General features: G+C 36.5%; 1 protein-coding gene across 1 annotated transcript in view; it reads left to right on the top strand.

Moving 5' to 3' along the window:
• The first annotated feature begins 2,701 nt into the window (after window positions 1-2,701).
• LOC134675460 (plasma membrane calcium-transporting ATPase 2) overlaps window positions 2,702-25,373 on the top strand; it is a 199,351-nt gene continuing 176,679 nt past the window's right edge. The window contains exon 1 of the mRNA XM_063533729.1: window positions 2,702-2,999. The gene's annotated coding sequence lies outside the window, so the exon portion shown is untranslated. The remainder of the gene's footprint in view (window positions 3,000-25,373) is intronic.

Here is a 25,373-nt window from a genome sequence, read left to right as displayed (position 1 = left end):
TTGTCAGTAGAAAAAGGCGGCAAATTTGAAAAATGTAGGCGCGAATGGATATCGTCTTATAGAAAATTTGAATTTCGCGCCTTTTTTTACTGACACGGTTTGCTTGACCAGCTATATAATTATACGTTGAGGATTTTTTCTAATGGGATTTCCCGTCGTACCTTTTGACTTGAACGATAGTTTATTCTAAACTGTAAAATCACGTGCTTCGTTCGTGTATAAGGCCACATTTTTCTTGAAATTCAGTTGAGTAAGATAAATAAATATTTATTCATAAGCCTATCTGATAACAATTGACGCACAAAAAACAATAATAAATGAATAAGACGTATGTGCCTTGTGTTTTATATGTCTTAAGGCATTTTGGAGTAGACAACAATCTATCAAGTCAAGAGTGCGCATGGTGATAGAGTGATAGCATTGTTTGATTATGATTACTTAATCTTCGAAGGACCGTCATTAGCAGATTAGGTATGCGGCAGTTGAATTATGTTTGTTAGTTATTTTCAGTCGTTAGGTAAACTACCGCCCATAAATATTTTTAAGACAATAATTACTTAAATATGTTGACAAGTTGTCATAAAACGGTTTACATAAATTACTTAGTTATAATTTTACAACTTCCTAGAATATTTAATTCTTAATATCACTCTTTTTACCAGTCACAATCGCGCATTTTTTAAATTAACTTCTAATTCGATCTAAATAAAAGATTTGTCAGTGCAGCATAGGCAGAAAGAATCAAACTGTCTTTATATGACCGGTCAAAGAGTTTTGTCAGTAGAAAAAGGCGCGAAATTCAAATTTTCCATGGGTCGATAACGATAAAACCTATTTAAACTTCGCGCCTAAATTTTTTATATTTGGCGACTATAACGTCTATAACTCCAAAATGATGAGTACCTATATTTTATTATTCTCGACTTGCTTGCCAGAATTATACAGTTTTACAATCACTGGTCAGAGAATCATGACAGGGTTACCAGCAAATTTAGAATTTGCTTTGCTGTCAAAATTCCTGATTTCCGAATATTTTTCCTGACATTCATATTTTTGACGACGACGACGACGGGGTGTCTAGCCTAAATTAAAATCGGGATTAACAGTGTGAATAACTCAAATTTGTAACATCCCATCGCATAATCTTTTCTCTTGGATGGATGGATGGATTTGTATTAATTTAAGTACATAAAAAAGTCTATCAATTCAAAAAAATCCTGCCATTCGTGTTCCGTCCCCATTTCTGACAAAAGGTCAAAATTCCTGACATGTCAGGAAAATTCCTGTCATCTGGTAACCCTAATCATGAGAGAACATAGATGTACAATAATATAGAGATGACACGGGGGGAGGGGCCAAACGACCTAACGAGATGCACTTATGGAAATTTCAGTAGGAGTAGCAGAGAAAGCGGTATTATTGCTTGTCCTTGTCACAGTCTCACTTTTTGTTTGTTCCCGACCAAAAATTTAGTATGGTTTATGGTGGGCAACAAATAACCCGACCGAATTAGGTACGTAGATTGTTTTTTGTATGTTGTCAGGAATGTAAAAACGTGTTTTTAATATTGTCGCTTTGCGTATGTTTTGTCCCTCACGGAGGCACGCGTATAGGTCATCTATGTAATACTAGGTCTATGTGAGAGAATCCATGAATTCCATGATTGACATTTGCCTATAAAGGCCCCAGTACACAATGGGCCATCGCCGGCCATTCCAAGGGACGCATTTATGCGTTATAGGGAGCAAGTGATATTGCTATCTCATTCTACCGCATGGCTGCGTCCCTTGGAGTGGCCGGCAATGGCCCATTGTGTACTGGGGCCTTAAAAAGTAAAACTCAATAAAGCTCCGCTACACGACCGTCACTTGTCAAATTTTCATGCGACAAGCGTGTCCCACAATGTGCGGCGCCCTTAAGTCTGAATATGTAAATTGCATTCCCCGCAGACTTCATAACCGTATGATATCTATTAGCCATATTGCCTGCATTTAAGTACGGTATTTCATTAAGCCAGCTCAGAATGCTATGCACATCGTATAAAGATTATGCAAAGTTCTCAAAGAACGCCCCGGTTTAAATACCCTAGGGAGTTCAATTTATTTTATCTTCTCCAGTTAAAAACAAATGGATGAAATAAGATTTTACGTTCGCTTGTTTCTCTTATTAATTTTGCGATAGCGAGGTCTTTCCATGACTTGATACCAATTAAATTCCAGTCTAGTTGGAAGGACACCAATCTAAAAATATGTCGAAGTAATCCATGCCATAAACAAGACCACACATTTCTTTTGAAATCGATCGGTTAATACCTTGTCATTCAACTGACGTCGCGGACCAACTGACGCATGCGCGTCTGGCTAATGTCTATCCCGTACGAATATAGATGTGTATTGGCTTATACGTATTTTCGTGGTCCGTCGTGATCTATTCAACGCGGCCGTCTTACTTTATCGCCGGAATCCACGATAGAACACCCATCCGATTTTGTCGCATAGCGACATGATAACGTTTACACTCATCTCGTAATATTTGGCTAAGTAGTTAAGAGTCATTATAAAATGCGGTTTTAGGTATTTTTATAATGGAAAAATAAAATGCGGCAGATGTATGCAGAGTGCGATTGTCGTCATTATGCTCGAACTGATCTGAATGTCGGGCCGTGTGGAGTGCGGTCGGCCTCGACACGACGACGGACTGGCTCAGTCAGAAAAGCGGACTCAACCCGCGCGGACGCGTGGCGCCGGTGCTTGTAGTTTTTTAGTTTTTGACAGTTGGCGCGTTTTTCGGTTAAACTAGGTATTTTTGTGGAAATCATAGATTTAAGTTCGTGTAATCTGTGTATTTTCTGTTTACATTAGTGTACGACTAGTCATTTGTGAATTTTCCGTGTTGGCTGTGAATAGTGCCCGCCGTGTGTACCAGCAGTCTGAGTGTACAATTTTACTTTGTGATTTCTCTTGGAATATTGTTTTTGTGGACCGCCGGTCGCGAAAGAGGTAAACGCAACTTTCTTATTGCTTGGAATACGTATCTTTTAGTAGCTCCCTGTGATTTGGGGCATAGAAATTCTTGCAAGCTTCCAAATATAGCAAAGGGGCGTCGCGCGGCACGTTTTACACGGTGGACTCATTAGATTACTACATATTAATCGGGGTGTACAAGGTGATTTTATAGCGAGTGGAAACCGTCCGCCCGGCCGGGAGAGCAGAAGACAGCTGTGGTACACGTAACGAGTAAAAATAAATACAAGGCATTATCGGGCGAGACAAGCAACGCCGGCTTGCCGTCGCCTGCGCGTATTATTAGTGCTTATTATAAGGCACGACATTGGCTAGTATGTTAGGTTATGTCCAGGTCACTCTACTGCCGAATGTCACTAAAAACGTCACTGAATTTATATCTTAGTTCTTATAAGAAACATCAACTTCATCTTGGCCGTAACTTTGACAATTTGGGGTGAAGACTCAACAACTTTGTTATGATATCATGTTTAAAGGGTACCTAGTTATTCTTATGTCAACTCAGCCAGAAGTACCAACAGTTGAAGCAAATACGGAAAAAATGCAAAAATAACCTATATATTGAATTGCTCTAAGATTTTCTGTCACAAGAAGGCACTATACCTAAGCTCCATTTTAGTGCAGATATATTTAAAAAAATGCATGTAAAGCATGCTGATATACTGTCAACAGTAAAATTACTACTATGTATACACCACAGTGTAATTACACTGTGATGCATTATGCATAAACAAATAATTTTATCCGGAATCATTTCCAATGTGCCGGTAATATTTTCCAAAACCCATGTATCTGTACATGTTATTTAAGTAGGAAGTTCCACCGATCTCTATGGGGATCTAGTTTTAAAAGTATGGGTGAGGTCTTAAAGTTAAATTCCTAATTTCTCTCTTGTTGTTACAAAGCCATGTCTTTCTAATACCCAGTCACACATTTCAAACATAATGTAATGTATTTGTTGTTTGTCATTTATGATGGATTCTTTTTGCACCGGTATGCCAGTTATTGACAGCTAACAAACTGGCACCATATCGCTGGCCCAATATTACAGGGTTCTATGTTTCACTTTTATCAAACTGAAATTTGAACATTGTCATAGTGATATTAAGTTGAATTGCAACTATCTTGAAAATGTAACATAGAACCCTGTAATATTGGGCCAGCGATATGGTTGAGAATGGCACAAAAGTTAATTATTATTATGTTTCCACATGGCACCAAGAGTTTATTAATAATATTGTTAACTTTGATAACATTATTGAATGCATGTTATTTTCCTTTACCTACAATACTATGTTTTAGTATTTTATTTATACTAACTTCCTCATAGTGGATAAATCTTACTGAAACAATGTTATGTCAGTTTATATAGTTTTAAGTGGAAAATATAAGTAGCAAGAACTCCACTATAGTTCATTTTTTTTAGTATTAGAAATAAGGTAAACAATCTTGATGTGTCTTTTATTTGAAAAACACATTTTATAAATAAGCTACGTCACATATGTAACAATTATGAATCTAATACGATCATTTATATTCTTCTGCTTTCATAAGTAATAGTTATTGATTTTTAAAAAGCGTTTTTCAATTAAGAGACATGTCAAGATCGCTTACCTTCTTTCAAGCTCTTTCTAAGTATCATTTAATTATGTAGGTATATGGTAGGCTCCATACAGGGTACGTGAGAGTAAAATATTTTTATGGCATTCGCTGAAAAGTTAGAGAATAGGGTATTTGACTTTATTTAAAATAAATAATTTTTCGCCTTGCAAGAAATATAGCACAAGAAGATTAATATAGAAACTTAGATGCAGTTATTTTTAGACCCAATTTCTATTCCAAAACCCATACAAAACTATATTTTAAACATCAAACTTCTATGAAATTATGACATATAAATAAGTTTTGCACTTCATGGGCTATCAGAATCGCTGCAGACTTTTCTTGATCTAACTCTAGTACAGTTGACGTCAAAGATATGTTTACACTGTTGCACCTTACGCCTTTGGTAATAAGGCGAAAATTGTAACCATATCTTTGACAGTACTACCGACAAAAACAGTATGGTTCTATCTGTCTATGTTTGAAATGACTCCCTGGCCAAACTATACATACTGTGTGCTGTACTCTACCTACTATGTTGATTATGCTGTCAGTGTTTCTTATCTTATCTTACCAATTGGGTTAAACTTGTGACAAATTAGTAAAATTCCAATGGGTATAGTGATGAAGAAGTCATTTTGAGATATTTCAGTCAAAAATAGGTGTTAATAACTGTTGCAATTTAAATGTTTCAAATAATTGACAGATATTTTCTAATAAAATTTTGAATATAATTTACAGATATGTGACGTTCTCAACCAAAAGGTACCACATTGTCGCTTGCTATAAGGACGCTCTGACAGGTTATTTGTATAAAGATACAAGCCAATTTTGTCTTTATGCTAAGCGAGAAAGTGGTACCTTTTGGTTGAGAACGTCACATATGTCACTTAAGTACCAGCAGATCAGAACACTTCTATTGCCATGGAATGCACATAGAAATTTTATGGTTAATGCTCCGAAATGTTTAAAGTACATATATGTTTTTTAATTTATATTACATATTTTAATAATCAAAATGTAGTAAACCCATTTTGATGATGGTATTTAAATAAATGATGATGATAATTATGTTGATTTTATCTTGGATAAATTACTTTTTAAATTACTGTAATAATTAGCAAAAACTAACATTCCATGAATCTATTGATTCATTAACCACTAATTGAATAAACAAAGTTTAGCTATTTATTTAAAGAATAAAAAATAAAAAACACGTTTTTTCACACAAAAAGGGGGGAATGGGGGGAAAAATAATTTTTCGACATGCTTCCATATCGACATTGAAGCACATATATGACAGCTACATTTATGCCAAGTTTCATGCTTTCTTCAGGATGGGACCATAAAACTGATTTTTGTTAGGACATGGAGCGGTAGCGGTACTAATTTGTTGACAATAATTTTACTGTTAGTAGGTAATTAAGAATTAGTGGATAAGTAAATATTAAGTCCTACTTTGTGTAGCCACAAGCATGAAATACATTAAAAAATATTAATAAAGGTATCAGGAATACAGGAAAAAATAATTGTTTTCAGGTTTGTAGGTATACCTTAATCATTAATCACACAATGGTATGTTTGAATTTTTGACTTTTTGTGACAAAAATCTTTTGATTTGCCTGAGCTGTAAAATGAGCTAATAAAAAGAAATAGACACTAGCGCATAGGGGAGGTAGGGGACCATTAAGTTAGGCAGTGGGGAGGCTCGGGCACCCCCTTGTAAATCAGGACGAATACCCGAGCCTCCCGACTGCCTTACACACCAAAAACGTCACTCTGATAAATACAGGGTCATTTTTGGACCGTTAGCAATATTGTGCGAGGTGATTACTGGTTAGGTAGGTCATACTGAACAACTTTTTCTATGGGACCAACCCCAAAATCCCGAAAAAAATTGGCCTTCCCATCGACATCCACTCGACGAAAATCTATGAAACGGCCAAAAAAATTATTGTGATTTCGGAGTTGGTCCCATAGACAGGGTGGCCACTTTCTGGAAAACCGGGAAAACCGGGAAAAGTCAGGGAATTTCGCTAAACATGGAAAAGTCAGGGAATTGTCAGGGAAATTTAATGGAGGTCAGGGAATAAAAATTGTCTCTGTATGTACATAATATAAGTACATAATAAAAAAAATATTAATTTACCATCTGCAAACATTATATAATAATCTACACTTTTATGAAAATATGAACAGCACTGGCCAAACTTTTGGTATCATTTGTGCACATTGACCTGTCAATTTAGTTCGCGATTTTCTGGAGGCGACCTTACTATAATTAGTCTAACGCATTCACTGCCAGGAGGCGTGGCCTAGGAACAAACATGTATGACGGTGGACGCACATTTGCGTCGGGGGCAGTGAATGCTCTAACCTGTTCACTTTAAAAAAACCGCAAACGATGTAAAGGTTAGCCGTTTGGCACACGCATACTAGAGGTCAAAACAAAATGTTTGACCCGCTGTCCCTAAAAATATTTCCCTTAGGAGGGGAGTTTTGTATGGGAAAGAAAATATTTTTTTTTTTCAGAAATCTATCGTGTGTGGTATCATATGAAAGAGATTTTTGATGCGATTCTAAAAATATACCACATCATTACATTTCAGCCATTTTTTTTCAATTAAAACAAAAATAATTTACAAAACATACCAAGTTTGGCCTTCTCCAGAACCCAGATACGATATGGCTGATTTTTTTTTGTACAATATACCACAAATGATAAGCGATATCCTCATATCTAACCCCAATAAAGCAATTTTGAAAATAATTTCATTTAGTATTTTTTATTTTATTTTTCAATAATACTAAGTGATACAGTCCTACTTCAGTATCTATTTTACGAGACTTAATGGAACTGTAGTGCAGATACGGTGCATATTTATATCCAACGGGGAATACCTCTTTAACCCTTATACTGCGCCTTTTCATCAGCTGGTATAGTTTTGTATGAAAAACTAAACGAAACTACACCAATTGATGAAAAGGCGCAGTAAAGAGGTATTTCCCGTTGGATATATATACATTACATATTGCATATAATTTTATGATTAATATTTACCGTATCTGCAGTACAGTTCCATAAGTCTCATAAAATAGGTACTGAAGTGTGACGATAGGTTTCAAAAAAATTTTTTTTTCCATAAAAAAAAACAATGACTCGGCACTCCCCTCCTAAGGGATTTTTTTTTAGGAACCGCGGGTCATAAATTTTATTTTGACCTCTAGTATGCGTGTGCCAAACGGCTAACCTGTACAGGTACTCTTATGGTTCAGTATGTGCACTAGTGCTGCACACTGGCGGCAGAACATTGCAGTAATAAGTACTCCCTATTATTTTTTATCGGGCTATTTCGTTCAAACATGACTTTAAAAATGATGGTCACGGTCTTTAAAATATAATGAATTTTAACTTCTTTTTTATTTTGCTTTATTAAACAAATAGTTTTTCTTAATAAACTGCTTAAGTATTAACATAAATTTCAAGGACATTGGGTGTTGACAGCCCCTTAATTTGTGTTTAAAAGCGGTTTTATGACATTTTTTCCACGATTTTAACAAGTCTACAAAATTTTCGGTTTCGACAAAAAACATGTTTCGGTCGGACACTAGTAGTTTTGTTTCAGTTATACCCAAGATTTTTAACCGACTTCAAAAAATTAGGTTACTCAATTCGTCGCTTTTGTACCATAACACGCAAAACGTTGAAGTCTAGTATTAATACGATTAAAGCCCATATAAAGTGTTCCCTTTAGTATTTCTCGCTGGATTATATTATCCAATGAATTCAGTAGTCAGACAGAGGTACTCTTTCAATTGGTTTTTCCTGTACAGCTTTTAACAAAAATGGTCAAAAATGAAATGAATTATTGGGTAATTGTATGAACTGTGATAGCAAATTACAATTTACAAATACAATGAAAAATCAAACAATCAATCAATTCATCTACTCAAAGGTTAACTGGAAGAGATCCCTCAAAGGGATAAGTTCGCCTTTGTACTTCTTACTAATTGTATGTTATTTTTAATATGTCTTTTTGTACAATAAAGATTTTACTACTACTACTACTACAATGAAATAGTACAAAAACGTCACCTGACGTAGGATATGAACCCACGACCTCCGTCTAACTATGCTTTCGCTCTTACCAACTGAGCTATTCAGATACTACTTCTTATTATTTCCGTTTTTGCATTATTTCATTGTATTGATAAATTGTGATTTGCAATCAGATAATTCTGCAAAAACTCAAAAATGTATTCCAATTATATATTTTATATTTATTACATTTAAGATTATGGTCAGGGAAAAACTTGAAAAAACGCCTGGAAAACCGGGAAAAGTCAGGGAATTTTGGTTTTAGTAAAGAGTGGTCACCCTGCTGATAGAAAAAGTTGTTCAGTGTGGCCTACCTAATCACCTCGCACAATATGGCTAACGATCACTTTACCCTGTATAGGGCATTCAGGCCCACTATCCATGTATAGATATAATTGTAATTCTTCTATAGTGATAGTGGTATGCCACTTGTATAGTTAGACTACCTATAGGTATCTATTTTTATTCCTAATTGTATTGATAATATTGATATTTTATTTGGCGACCTGCCAGATTGTATCGGCAGTAATTGGGGCTGGTATTAAGTATGGTTCAGCATAAATCTTGTGTTATATCCTATTCGGACGTAGAAGGAATCGGAATGCGTAACAGCTTAATACGATTGGTCAGACTTTGTACAGTGAACTGTTTAGTGGAGGTCATCTAGGTCTCTTCAAAGACGTTTCTTACAAGTCCTAACAAATAATTAATTTGTATGATACAGGATTCGAACCCGCCACGACCTCCATACGGTAGCTAGTAATAGGAAATGTACAGGAAATTGTCTATGTCAGATGTCAACTGTCAACTTAGTGTCACTGTCATGGGCGCCAAATATATTTTTTTTTTATTATAGGACATTCTTACACAGATTGACTAAGTCCCACAGTAAGCTCAAGAAGGCTTGTGTTGTGGGTACTCAGACAACGATATATATAATATGTATACAAATACTTAAATACATAGAAAACACCCATGACTCAGGAACAAATATCTGTATCATCATACAAATAAATGCCCTTACTGGGATTCGAACCCAGGACCATCGGCTTCACAGGCAGGGTCACTACCCACTATAGTTCGTTTTTTTTAGCATTAGAAAGAACTCCACAGAAGCAAGCGTGCAGTTTTTATCAGGCTCTTTAATTGTTAATAATTATTGAATTATCTAATGTAGCATGGTCAATACATATAATTTACTTCAAATTATTACCGCTAAAAGTGCCGGATTTGTAACCACAAGCTTACTTCTGCGAAGTTCTTTCTAATGCTAAAAAAAACGGACTATAGGCCAGACCGGTCGTCATTTTGTTTTCTTCGATAGGTAACTTACGGCGATCCACCGTTTATTAGCAGTTAATTAAGCAAATTAAATACCTAAAATAAATGTATTTAGGTATATCTATTCATGCACTGTACATCAGAGAGGGCCCCATACCGCCAACATCGACAATTCGAAAAACGTTATCTGCCTCTGTCGTTTTCGATTGTGTGATTTTCGATTTTTCTGTGTTGGCGGCAGGCCCTGAGGGCCACCACCACGTTCCATTCGACGTGATGCCTCTCTGTCGCACTTGTAAATTCGTACGTAAGTGTGACAGGGAGGCAACACGTGGAACTTGGTTCGCGGTAGGCCCTCTGAAATCATATGCGACCTCGTAACAGGTTTTTAGCCTCACATAACGAGCGTATACAGCGTGTCCCACTTGGAACGCGTGCACAGGGTGTTTCAATATCCTTTGTCATTATTCCTTGGAACGATTTGGCAGTGCACCCGGGAAGGAGTTATGCAACATGTCAGCCAAGTACAGTCGGGTGAGAACATAGACCTATACTTCGTTTTTTTTAGCATTAGAAATTAGGTAAACAATCTTGATGTGTCTTTTAATTGAAAAACACATTTTAAAAATAAGTTACGGCAAATATGTAACAATTATGAATCTAATATGATCATTTATATTCTTCTGCTTTCATAAGTAATACTTTTATATTTTTATAAAGCGTTTTTCAATTAAAAGACATGTCAAGATTGCTTACCTTCTTGCAAGTTCTTTCTAATGCTAAAAAAAACGAACTATAGTATTACATAGATGAGCTATACGCGTGCAAAGCGACAATATTAAAAACACGTTTTAACATTCCTGATAACATACCAAAAACAATCTACGTAATTCGGTCGGGTTATTTGTTGCCCACCATAAACCATACCAAATTTTTGGTGGGGTACAAACAAAAAGTGAGACTGTGACAAGAACAAGCAATAATACCGCTTTCTCTGCTACTCCTACTGAAATTTCCATAAGTGCATCTCGTTCGGTCGTTTGGCCCCTCTCCCGTGACATCTCTATATTATTGTACCTCTATGGATGAGAATTTTGATGCATAAAGACTTTTTGTTTTTTGGTGTTTATAGCACCTGAATAATAGTACTACCGTACAGAAAGGAAACTTCCTACAAAACCGAAGTTTGACCGGTTCAGAGTCAAATCATGCCCCTTTCTAATATATGGCACTATTCGTGTCGGCTATTTAGGGTTGTCAAAATTCAAGACATTATCTTATCTGTGGTCGTGCACGAAGGGACATCAAGTTGTGTCAACCCTAATAATTGCTCGGACCAATGCTGAGCCGAACAGAGTCGAGTTTATGGTATGGTTGACCTTTTGGTTGTGTGCGACACAGTGACGTCCGCCAGGCGCTTATGCGTTCGTTAGTTATTTAATTAAAGATTTCAAATATTACATAAAACAGTCTACAGCCACGAACATTTTTAGATCATCCCATCGCTTCTAGTTCATATTCGCTTCTAGTTCGTATTTTATTGTGTAAATAATTATCTAAATTTTTTGTGTAAACAAAAAGACTTTACAGCTTCTAACAGAAATAAACTTTTTATCATGGAAGTCAAACTTCTTCTCAGGGAGGAAGATATACCTAATCTTATTCCACGCAAGCGCAGTCGTGGCCGAGTACTAGTGATTATTTAGAAATTCAAGACAGGTCTTAAAAAGCGAATTACTACATGTATATATGTATGTATGTATAAACTCTTTATTGTACAAAACACAAAAAACAACAACAAACAAGGTATACTTATGGACAAATTTAATAGAGGAACTAAAGGAAGGAAATTACTGGATTACAGCACCTAAAGTAGTGTCAAAATTAGTAATAGGGTGTTTCTAGTCAAAATCAGTTCCTCCGTCAACAAGTCTACAACACAGTTCTATTAATACTACAGTTCTACAAGACGTGAAAACTTTAACATATCGAAGTTAATGCAGCTAAAATCCAATTGTTTTAAAAACAGAGTTTACTGCTAATTGTTATCTTATTTTACTGCTTCTTGTTTCCTAGAGCGGAATAAACAATACCCACGTTATTTCAAGACATAATTCGTGTGATGACGTCATAACTCCTTAACAGCTTGTCAAGACGTTTTCCTTACCGTCGTCCATATTGTTAACTGACATTCATAAAACGTATTAGATCGATCCTTATTAGAGTTATTAGCGTGTGACGTCACAATGATATTACCTACTCTTTATAGTATGATACGGCTTTTAAAATAAAAATTATGTCTAAAAATAACTGCTGTCTACGTTTCTCTATTAATCTTCTGGTTCTTTATTTAGCATGATGCAATATAATTTATTTTAAATACAGTCAAATACCCTATTATGATAAAATGTGCTGTCGAGTTTGTGGTTTACTATGACAACTTCTCAACGTTCAACATTAAGTATGGACATAAAATAGAATGCTTCTAGCGGACGTAATGCGCCATGGCACATTGCGCTGGGCCATCAAATGCACCTGGGCTCTGCGCGTCTAACAGCTATATTTCAGCTGAATTACCATCATATAGTATGTAACACAAGCTGAATAATATTCAACAATCAACCGAGGAACCAGACAGTACTTCACGCTTATTGTACTGAACGAATTGCATGGAAATTGCTAGAAAATAACATTGTTGTAGGAGAAATGTTGAATGCCCGAAAAACGTTCTTAGTTATTCTTGATCGTGCTGTAGGACACATCTTGACCGCTGCGAGATTTTATATGTACAGTGGAACCTGGATAATTGCAATCTCAAGGGACCGGCCATTTTTTGTCAATTAACCAGGTTTTTCATTTAAGCAGGTCGTGTCAATTAACGAGGTTCAAAAAAATCGTTGTGTCAATTATAGAGGTTTTCATTAATAGAGGTTGCGTTCTGACAAATTTCTTTTATAGAGGTGCAAATAACCATTGAAAGTAGATTTACACGCTTACGTTCTGGGTTTCTAGTCTATAAAAAAGCTATATATAGCTTCTGTCAATACTTGCACTTTTACACTACATTAATTACTACTTTATTTTCTTAATTTTTTATTTTCATTTGGGTTTAAAAATTCCATTGAATTGTAGAAGACAGTTTTATTAGAATGTAAAAAGCATACTTTGTTTTTGATTTTAACAAAACTATTTCCCCTACTATAGGCTGTGATAGATACCCAATAAATAAATTGAATTCTGGATGAAGATATAAATAAAATGATCGTTGCTATTAAAATATTGTTTCTGCTGTCTACAACTACATTATTACAATTACAGAGGTAATAAGTAAGACTCGTTTCAATAATAGAGGTAAAAAAAAGAGCAATTATTACGGATTTTTTAACACAGTGTCAATTATAGAGGTCTTAGTTGCGATGTGGTCAATTACAGAGGCAAAATTACGAAAAACACTAAAATCTAAATTGCAATTATAGAGGTTCCAAAATTTCAATTATAGAGGCCTTTTGGTCTCAAGGGGCCGGGACCGGACTTTTGGTTGCAATTATTGAGGTTTTCCATTTATGCAGGTGCCAATTAACCAGGTTTCACTGTAACTCCATGGAAAAAAAACACTGTAGGGCATTTCTATTTAATGTTGTACCAAAAATTGTTTGCGTTAGAATTGGGAATTTTTATACTATTTCTACTCAGCCTCACGAGCTTTTTCCATTTTACTGAGAAAAAAGTATGGTTTGGTTATGGTTTTCAATACAACCTTCTATGACCGTAACAAAACGGACAAAAAAATTGTATGTAATTTTGGGGACACTTTTTTTCTCGTATTAGGATCGAAAGAGCAAGTGATTCTGAGTGGAAAAGTATAAAAATTCCAATATTTAAAATGCGAGTTGGGAGTACAACTTTATAAATAGAAATTCCCTGTAGGTAACGCATGAAGGTTTATTATTTATTATTTTAAATTGTGCACGTATGTGGCCGTCGTTGATGGTCAAAGGGTTAATGGTTCCGTCTCAGCACAGGCGCGTTTTCTGGGCGGGGCGTGAGCGTTTTATATGTAAAAGTGGCGCGCCCCGCTCACTCGCCGCCCGCAATACGCGCCTGTGTGACGGAGCCTTAAAGGCTGGACACTAGATGCAGAATTGCATACTGTAGCACGACTTCGGCACCCTACTACATTGCTTGACACACCCGTAACGCAAGCGATGTCATAGATAATTTCCGTGAATTGCAATCGCGAGTGCATGCGCGTGGTTATGACAAGTATCTGGTATGTATATGTAACATATTACTATGTATACAAAATTGATGTACCTTACCTATTACTCTGCCTCAATGCGGTCAAAGATCTTTGGAAATATAACCTTACAAATACGCCTACGTAACTAGGAGTCATCATTAATTACGTCACACGAATTTCTTGTCACACTTGGTCACATTTTTCAAACCCCCTGGTGTGACGTCACATTTTTGGCAATTTTGTTTTCAACGAAATCGGCAATACTAACTAGGCATTATTTTTTTAATAAAAAAATATTTTTGATAAAATAAATATTAGTAATTTTATAACGCAAAATCAACTACATACGAAAATCACACGAATGTCACATTTCCTTGACCCCCTCCCTCCCCCTCAACGTGTGACGTAATTAATGACCCCCTAGTTAAACCATACCTATGCCTTTTAGATGATTTTACAATCGATTCAGACAGAAATACAAGTACTTAATACATATTCAAATTAAATATAAGTCTAAAACGAAATAAGTTAACATTCCTATTCGCAACTTCAACCTTTGGTAGCTAACTTTGGTAAACCGCTGATGTCATACAAACATCATCAAGTAACATATACATAATACTATCGCTTACGTTATAACCGTCGTATCTCACACACACATTTTAAATAAACTTCAACCTTGAGCTACACGTAATAGAGTGCTCATTCAAACAACACGTTTCAAATGATATGACGTAAATAAATATGAAACCCGTATTTGTACGTTGGATTCTGACCGGTTCATCTGTGAGTTTATAACCACGCCTTTAAAGTAAACGTGTTAGGGCTTATTTAGGTTACTTGCTTGAATACAAGAATGCAGTTTGTCATGCTGTGAGCGATTTGCAAATTAGATAAACCTGATAATTTACGGACTTAAATCTGGGTGTGTGGGACTTTGTGATCATTTTAAATTTATTTTCATTAATAATTAGTTTATTAGCGCAAAGTTGATCTTACAAGCTTACAATGGAGAGCTTAATGTAAATATAGTTGTATTTATCATTACGCTCCGATCAAATACTCTAACCAATTTGAACTTGTTCAAGAGATAATCTCGTTTTCACTCCTCGAAACTAGAAATATTCCTCTCTTAAAAAAGATGAATAAGTATCATGGTAAATGAACGTCTGCAAATTAAATCAATTTGGTATGTTCATAAACAACGGTGCGGTCACACCCACACAATAGGTTAATGTACCTTTATTGCAAAACAAATAAACAATGTTTAGCAATCTCGCAACGCAACTGTATGGCAATACAAAACCGACCATGTGGGGGATTGGTTCGGGGCCTATCGCAAATTGTCTTTCTTCGAATTTCTATTTTCGAGGTATTAGCCTCCCAATCTATTGTAGTCTGTACTACATTCACACTCCTGCTGAATTCTAGGATTTTCTATACTTAAGTCAGTGTCCCAGCTGTATCCAGGCCTAGCTGCGAGCTGTATTGGAGACATTGGAGTCGCGCGAACGATGACGTCACTGGTGCGTCAACGTCGCTTATAGAAAGCTGCGTTCGTTGCGTCGTCTGCGTGACGACTGGGGACAGTCATCGAATGAATAATCCTGTCGAACTTCTAAAAACATCCAGCGCCTTATGTACCTATTTCAAGCGCCAGCGCCTATGCTGCTATGCTACCTATAAGATTTTAGTTTTCAAGTAGTCATATTACAATGCGCTTATGAACGTCATATAAATCTACGCCGGCCCTAACCCTACACTTCTGACAGCGAGAAGATTTAAATCCCTTCAAAATTGTAGGAGGGTATCCCAATATAGGACTGGCAAGAAACTGCTCGCGATCCCTTTGCATTGTGGTGTCAGCAAGAAAAGTATTCAGACCGGGTGCATCGATGGCATAGGGTTAGACTACTCCGTGATTATACCCTAGAGGACCGTAATTGGTCCCTATTTTTGTTAAAAAGTTAACACTGCTGTCAAAATAAGGTTGAAAGGCCTGTACACACCTGCTGCGAGTGCGTGACGTGCGGCGTTGTAGTATACACTCTAAAAAAAATTTGGTTGGCCCTATCAATATCTTGATGGCCGTAATCAAGCATCTTGATTCCATACGAGCCTAACAAGAACTTAAACACATCAAACAAGGTAATTCTGATTGCTATTACTTTGTTAGGTAACTGAACCAATTAAGATCTTGTTCAATATTTACACGAAAAATAATTATGCTAACTAATTGATCCTAGTAAGATCAACTAAGAGCTTGATAATGAAAACAAACAAGTTAGTTTAACTAAGATGTAAATCAATGTTAACATGAAGAATTACTGTATTAACTATTTGACCCAAATAAGTTCAACTAAGAACATGATTACACCGACTTATGGCGTATTAGCCTGAACTAAGATATTGGTCAATTTGAATCTTAATTGTTTAATCATTTCAACTAAGATGTAAATCAATGTTAACATGAAGAATTACTGTATTAACTATTTGACCTAAATAAGTTCAACTAAGAACATGATTACATCGACTTATGCATCTTATTAGCCTGAACTAAGATATTGTTCAATTTGAATTTTAATTGTTTAATCATTTCAACTATGAAGCTTGTTTAGTACAATACCATTATTGTTCAATTGTACTATGACTTACTTTGTCGCATTTACTAAAACATTTCTTTCGGATCTCTCGCCGTGCTGAATAATGCTGGGGGTCACTACTTATAAATATAACAACAAAGAAAGGGATAAAACATAATTAAACTAAATCAAGCCCGTAAAGTTTTATAAAAAGGGGGTAAATGAATAAAACAAAAAATATTATAATAAGATGTTATTTATTCATTTAGAAAGTAAACGTTTTGCATTTAAATTCACACGCACGGATCCGTGTCTAAGCATACGAGGGGTTAACACTCGTTGGTCCAATCACGTTCACACTTGTTGGTCTATCCAAGCACACTACACTCACAGTGTCACTACACGAGTTTGATTCGGATGTCACTGGTTGTTTTTTAGTCAAACAAATCACAAGATTCCACACATTTGACAGTTTAAAAACCCATTTTCACGATTAAAATTGTTGTATTTGTGAATTAAGGCTTCTCTTACCAATCTTGGTATATAGTGGCGTGCTGTCGAAATGACCTTGGGACTATGCAGCTCGATCCAGTGACTTATACCCGACTCAAGGTGACACTGAGCAATAGCTGACTTGCGAGCGTCGTTGTTCTTGACCGCAGCGATGTGGTCTTTAATTCTGCAGGCAATAGTGCGTTTGGTATGCCCACTGTACGAACTACCACAACTGCAATCAACTTTGTACACACCAGGTTTTTCCAGAGGAATAAGTAATTGAATGAGCTTAACGCAACTGCGTGCTACAGAGACTGACTGCTCGGTCGCACGCGCCACGAGAGGGGCGCAGGCGGGGCGGAGAGCGGGTGTACAGGCGATCCTCCTACTTATCTCTTGATTGATCGGATTAACCGATTATTTAATTTAATTATTAAGAAAATCGATTTAACAAATAATTCTTAGTAGAATGGAATATTAGTTTCGTAATCAATACAATAACTTGATCATAATGGGATTGAGTGTTTTATCTTCATTGTTCTAAATATTATATGTTTAGTTGATTCAACTAGCAAATCTTATGTAAATCAACAAAGACAAAATAATCAAATAAACTATTAAAATGTTCATAACTATTAACATATTTATCTGTTTTAATTAAATTGTTAAGGATTGAATTAACCTACGTTACAAAATTATGCCAACAAGTTAATAATAGATGCAAAGTATACAATTGTTAGGATTAATAACATACCTACTTTATTAGTTCAATCACAGATACACTTATTGTTTTAAGTAATCAGCTTTCTTTGAGTTATATAAGATCGTTATTGTTGTAATTAACTTAACGTCAACTAAGAGAAAACTGCTCTTAGTTGGTCTTCATTTTTTAGAGTGTACAGATACTTATGAGAGACGGTACACTGCTTGCGTGACATGTGCGTGTGCGGCTCCAATATTTTAGCACACGCGCACGTGCACGTCACACACACGCAAGCCGGTGTGCACAGGCCTTAAAGAGTCAATCATTGAAAAGGAGTCTATTTTAATATTGTTTCTGCACTGCGTTGGTAAGATATGAGCGATATATCACGTCATGTCTGCTGATAAGCACGATAGCTCATAATAGCATTATTTTTTGCGCTGCAGACATAAAAGGATACCTATTAAACTTATTTTTAGCAGACTCTATACATTGAATACTGTAAACATTTTTGAAGTTCTTTGATGAATACATTTTTATTTAAAATCAAAGAAATAAAATGAGTCAAGTTCGTAGAAATAATTGCTCGTTACCAAGACTAAGTGACGCCTACATTTAATTGTAGGTAATTCTTATCAACCTGCTATTCTCGTCGCTGACTAAGCGCAAGCGCATGGCCTTAGGGCAATTCAGTATAGATCTCCGTTTGTGTATAATACTCATGGGTGTTTTTAAGTTTCATTGTGTCAATCGATTCTGTTTTTTTGTTATAAAAGATGTTTATATGGAGTCAACTGCATTAACACGTGACAGAAGTTACAACTCGGAGTCCAATTGATAATTTACAAGTAGTATATTGATTGAGGTTTTTTTTGTGCCTTTTGCTATTTTGCTTTGATCCTTCCAGCCGATTTCGACCAAGGCGACCACTTTCGACTCCTAGTTACCTCGGCGCTCGCTCGTGTGCCCGAATATGGCTGACGTAGCCGATCTTTAAGGTCTCTGCCCACTACACCGTATCATACCATGACCGTGCTATGAACGTGTCAGGCAAAAAAATATTCTTTGTATGAAAAAGTATGAGACTATGCCCACTAGCCCGTGCCGTCACCGACCATACCCGTCGCGTGCCATGCACGGACCGTCAAAAATTGTCGGCGAGGATATTTTGCCGGTGCCGAAACGCTCCGTGCATGGCACGCAACGTTGCCAGAACGGTACGTGCAGGCGGCGAAACGGTGGGCATACGAGTTTTAACCGCGTATGGTAACCGTTCTAAGCCCGTTATAAACGCGTTGCTATATTTCTTGCTCGCTCTTACCAGTCTGATAACTATTCGCTGGCTCTTTCTGACGAGTATTGCTCTCGCGAATAAAACGCCGGTACTAAGGGGATGAAACGCGGATGCTATGGGGATGATGCGCGGTTACTACGGGCACTAAACCCGTTATGTACAATGTGGACACGGTGTAGTGGGCACAGTAGGCCGTATCGCGTTACATTCCGTGCCTGGCCGCGTAGCCAAGATGGCGATCGCTTACGCTCCGTAGCGATCGAAACGCAACTGTCACTGTCGCACCAATATGGAAGAGTGATAGAGAGACATAATGCTTTTCGTTGTCGAAGCGATAGCGATTGTAACCTTGGCTAGGCCGGCTGATACGTTCATAGCACGGTCATGGTATGATACGGTGTAGTGGGCAGAGACCTTTAAGGTGAACCCCCTTTGCTTTATGGTAGATTCCAGTTATAAATGTTCATGGTAGATTCCAGTTATAAATGTCGGGGTCCGCTTAAACTGGTTCGTGTGGGGCAATTGGAATAAGACCAATGGCGTTAATGGTAATGAGTCAAGGGTCAGAGGTTGGCCTTGCGATTGTCGACGCTGACCGTTATATGTAGACGTGACATCATCAAGGTGGTATCAAAAATGTATCACCAAAGACTCGCATGCGAGTTTTTGGTGATACAGTTTTGATGAGATATTTATACGTTTAAGTTCTGTAATCGAATTTTCGACGTTTGCACCCAACGCCTACTTTCATTCTAAGCAGAATAGGATTCTTTCGGCCATTTAAGCAGAAGAGGACCAGAGAGTTTGGAGAAGCTCACGGTCACTGGCCCCATGGCCAGCTTACCCATGTAAGGAAGCGTAGGAACGGAAGACAGCGTACAAACTCCCGTTTTGGTTCTATTCAGGCAAGAAACTAAAAACGGACGATTGAAAGATGCACCAAAACAGTTACCCGTGTACCAGTGTTGGCACCCGGCATAAATGTGTCATGTCATGACTGATTCGATCCTTCCGCTATGGGTTTTCTGCCGCGTGGTGATAGTACAACAGTGAGTCAAGTTCACCAGAATAGTGCCCGTCACCAAGACTTAAGTGACGCCTATTGGTGCCTACTTAATTATCAGTGCATTGTTAATGTTTCAAAGGGGCAGAGGTCAAATGTGGTGATTGTCAAGTGAGTAGGTATAGAGTTATTTGTGGGTATGACATCATCATGACTGCTGGGAAAATCGAAAATCGTCTATTTGACTCTATTAGTTACTCTGGCATACTCAAGCGACAGAGAGGCAAATAGACGAACGAACGAACGAAGTGGTTTGTGGTTATAGCCCAATAGCCCATGGTAGTATAGGTAGTACAACACGACAGTATTGCAGACTTTCTTTACGTTTCGTTCCTTACATCAGTTACGTCATGTTTTGCATCCTTCGAACGGCACGCGGAACGCCGCGGATAAAAAAAAAACAGACATAATTGTGTGTACATATTACCTATTACCTATGTACTTACCTTATATGTACAGGTTACGTAACCTAGGTCCCACCCACTACCCCTACATATCATAACAAACATTTGTAGCAAAGACGCAATTTTGCTTAAACAGGGCAGACTCTTACACAAATAAAATGGAGTAAGTAATTACGAGGACAAGCGATTAACGGACTTAGTGTAGGAGCCCTAATGGTAGTAGTAAACATTGTTACTTATACGACAGAATGGAAAGTGCTCACGTACAGATGCGCCACTGTCTAACTAAACCGTTGTTAAGTGACAATTTAAGGACGCCAAACACACTAGGGTTGTCAAGTTTGTATATTTTCGTTAAATGTAGTTTGTGACAGATTGTTTATTGAACACCTGTTTCACTGCCTTATCGTGGAAAAGATAAAGTTTAGTGCCCTTTTATAAACTACCTACTTATTATATTTTTGGTTAATATTTATAAGTACCTACTTAAGTTAAGAATATTCATAGTTTTCACGATAAATGTAAAACAAGGATTTTTACAACATTTTTAACCGCCTCCTAACCTAAAAGTTTTTTGACTTAAAACACCACGATTATTAATAGCATTATTATGCTAATCTGATTCATTCAACGCCAAGCAGCTTCACTTTTCAATTTAAAATATTTAAATACACTTTCCATTATTACAAAAATACTAAATAATTCAGTGTTAAAGTAGCGTAGTTTGCAGGAATTTCGTCTGGCCAATTAAAATTTCTTAATTATCACGCTCTGGAAAGCAAAATGCAAGTGGATGCTTGCATTCGAACGTTGTCAGCCGGACTTGTTTACCCACTGGCCGAAATACAAACATATTAAAATTTGCAATACATTGCTACTTAGAATAAACTTTAAAGTGTAATAAAAATCAAAACATAAGTTATTTTAAAAAGTTGCTGAACAAATGTTGGTCAGTTTGGGGAGTACAGCCTACTGTTTAATTTATTGCTCTTGTTACAGGAAACACCCGGTATTTTTAAAATAAAGTTATACGGGTTCTAGATTCAAGGTAAATAATATATTATTATGTACTTGGTTATACATACTTATATGACTCTCGAGACCAGACACCAGGCAAAACACATTATAACGACACAATGAGACGAAGTCCTTAGATTTTGCGATAATATTTGCGTTGTATTGATGTATTAGTTAAACATATTTGATTTGGCTTGTGTATACGCCGGCTGCGTGTGCGTGACGTGCACGTGCGCGTGTGGTGTTGTAGTATGCAGATCCTTATGAGAGACGGCACACCGCTTGCGTGAGCCGCACGGCTCCAACGTGCACGTTACGCACACGCAAGCAAGTGTGCACAGGCCTTAATTACTTATTTTTCATTCTGCTTTATTATTTGCTTTAACGAGCCTTAATCGCGTCTTTCTCCGAGACGACGGCGACAATGTCATCCTCGAAACGTCGGAGACAATTTTAAAAGCTTAAGTATACGCGATTAGACCCGATAAATTAATTAATAATGAGAGAAAGTAATGAGAGTTTAAATCAGTGTTATACTTTTGCTTTAATTGAAACATTATATCTTAACTTAAAATACAAGAGTTCGAAATATTTAACCATAACCGAGACAATAAATAAACCCCAATAACTCCTCTAAAATGTCTCCCGGCGACACAATTCCAATTTAGACTTATCCAGACTTAATCCGGTTTAAAGTGTGTTTGTTTTCTTCCTCTAAGTTTGAGAGGTAGCTATTTTATAATAAGCCGTATTAACGTGAGGTGTTTTATGTAGAATTGGTAAGAGATACTCCATTGCCCTGGACTTATCACCGAGGACAGTAGAGGCCACTGAGAGCTTAACAAAAAGATATGTGTATATTTAGAACAATAAAATAAACAGTAATACCTTGTATATACCTTTGAACGCGAACAAGTCGCTGAACAAATGTTGGTTAGTTTGAGAAGTAGGTACTACCTAGCCTACGGTTTAAGTTTTTGCTCGTGTTACAGGACACACCCGGTATATCTAAGTAGAAAAGTATTCCAGGGTGACAGATACTTTTAGCGCGTTGTTTCATCAGCTACTATTGATGCAGAATGATAAAATAACTGTCACTTTTTAACTCCGCGTGATAGAAAGTGACGGACGCTGTTTTATCACACTGTCACATAGACAACAACGACACCATATCCGTACTAGTGTTAGTCAAGTTAAACTAAATGTTTTGTGAATATAGTTAATCAAACTAATTTGTCAGTCAGTAAGAACCAGGAAAACTATACTCATCCTTTTCTTTTAGGGTGCTAGTACTAGACAAAGATAGTATGATCCTCTCTATGTTTGAAATGAGACATTCCTTTGACAAACTATAGATACACGCATTGTTTTATACCTTATTATCAAATATATTGACATAAACCAGGCCAGGGTTTACACAAGTAAGCTATAACGGGCATTACTTTGACGTGCGCGTCTGGCAACCTTGATTGTCAGCACGACAATAAGCAAAGGCCGGTAAATGTGTTAACAAAAAAAGAACCGGTAACGCTATTAATATATTATGAAGGATGAGCTGCGGCGCTGCGAAGTGCGAGTTGTATAAATATGGCGCATACTAAATTGAGATGTTTCCTCTACTTAAAATTATTTCACACCATGCACGAAATTAAGTACTAGATAATAATTATTATTATAATACAATTTCTGTTTAATATATCGGATTGAAATATTAAAAGTATGTGAGTTGACCGTGAAGTCACTATAGGTACCTACACGTTTTCATACCGGGTGTGGCCTGTAACATGAGCAAATAATTAAAACATAGTTTGTACTCCTCAAACGCTCACACTTTTGTTCTACAACTTTTAAAAGTTACGAAGTATTTTGACTCTCTATTTTTCATACAAAATAAATATTATCTTCAATGGACGCCATCGCCATATCATATGTGATTGACATTTAAAATTCGCTGAACAAATGTTGTTCAGTATGAGGAGTACAGCCTACAGTTTAATTTTTTGCTCATATTACAGGTCACACACGGTATATTGATTAGTAAATCGTTTTGACAGTTCTAAAAAAGAAGCTGTTTTGACTAGTATGAAAGTAACTTAAGTAACCTATAAAATGTTACTACCTCCTCTTAAAACAAAGGTAGCCAACCGCTTTACTAATTATTTTTAACACTCTGATTTTTATTTAAAATAAAGCCCGGGCTTTTCTGATGCGACGTTACATAGTGCTCACTAAAGATGGGCCGAATATTCGGCAAGATTACCGATGTTCGTATTCGACCGAATTATTCAGTTAAAGAGCCGAATGTTAGTCCATTAGACGACATTTTTAACCAAGGAGATTCTTTACAAAGAATTCGTAGGTATAAGCACTTAGCCCCTTACTTACTTGTTACAAGATCTGACATTCCACTAACTTTGTGAAGGATTTCCTCTCGAGAAAAACCCCTCTTTTCGAATATCTACAAGTATAAATACAGTCAAGTACCGTTCTTACTAATTAAATGTATTTTCTTCCCCAAAAGATTTGAGTGTAAAAAAATAGCACTGATTATTTAATGTATCTAAACATGCTCGTGAAGTTGACCACCCCATATCGTTTGCCCGCAAATGGCATAGCTATATCGTTTGTTCATCGTTAGTTCACGTTTGTTCAGTAGGTAAAATCGTAAGGACCCGATTCTAACATATATTTTTTTTGTCTAAACTTTTTAAAAGAAATATGTGTTTTCGTCGTTGCTTCGACTTGAACTTGACTGTTTTATTAATTTACCGTCAAGGTTAAATAATAACATTTAGAATCTGGTCACATATACAGCGGCTTGGTAAAATATTTGAACGTTTTTATCTAGCATCGTGACTGTATTAGTTAATTTAGTAGCCATACTTAACCACGGTTGTTTGAATAAACCGGAAACCGTTATTGACTCAGATGCGTATTTTTAGTAAGTACTTTATTCATTTAACATCTTAGGTTAGTTATTTATAGTAGAATATTCTTTACTGCGGAACCATGGTACATATACATAATTACAGTAAAAAATTGTGGAAACACATGGCACCCTGTTAGGGTATTGCAAATAAATCTTACATCTAGGTAGTTATATTTAATTACACAATCGGGTCTAAAAATATACCGTATATATCGTAAAAATATACGAATACAAAAATATATGTAGACAATCTTAATGCAAATAAGATAAGGTATCCTCTGTCAATCAAGCTTTATGCCAAACAGGGCATCATTATTAGTGGCGTATATAAGAAAAACATCGCATATATAACATACTATAATCAATATAAAATCACGACGCCGATTTTTTTTAAATAATCATAATAACTAAACAAATCCCCACATCACATACACGAGCGTAATATAAAAAGCGCAAGGTGAACGCACTTTCGCAAAAAGCTATACACACGTAGAAGGCCCATTTAAGTTGTGTGAGTCATCGGTGATGTAACGCCGTCCTCCAGATGCCGGGCCTCTTAATAATGACATACCTCTAAATGGGTACTGGCACGTGGTTGACATACTGTAGGATTTCAGCTTTATTGCGGATATAAATTTCTT

This window comes from Cydia fagiglandana, chromosome 22 (genome assembly GCF_963556715.1).
Source record: "Cydia fagiglandana chromosome 22, ilCydFagi1.1, whole genome shotgun sequence".
Taxonomy (NCBI): Eukaryota; Metazoa; Arthropoda; class Insecta; order Lepidoptera; family Tortricidae; genus Cydia; species Cydia fagiglandana.
Note: the sequence above shows the minus strand (reverse complement) of the source record. Positions and strands in the feature narration are given on the sequence as shown.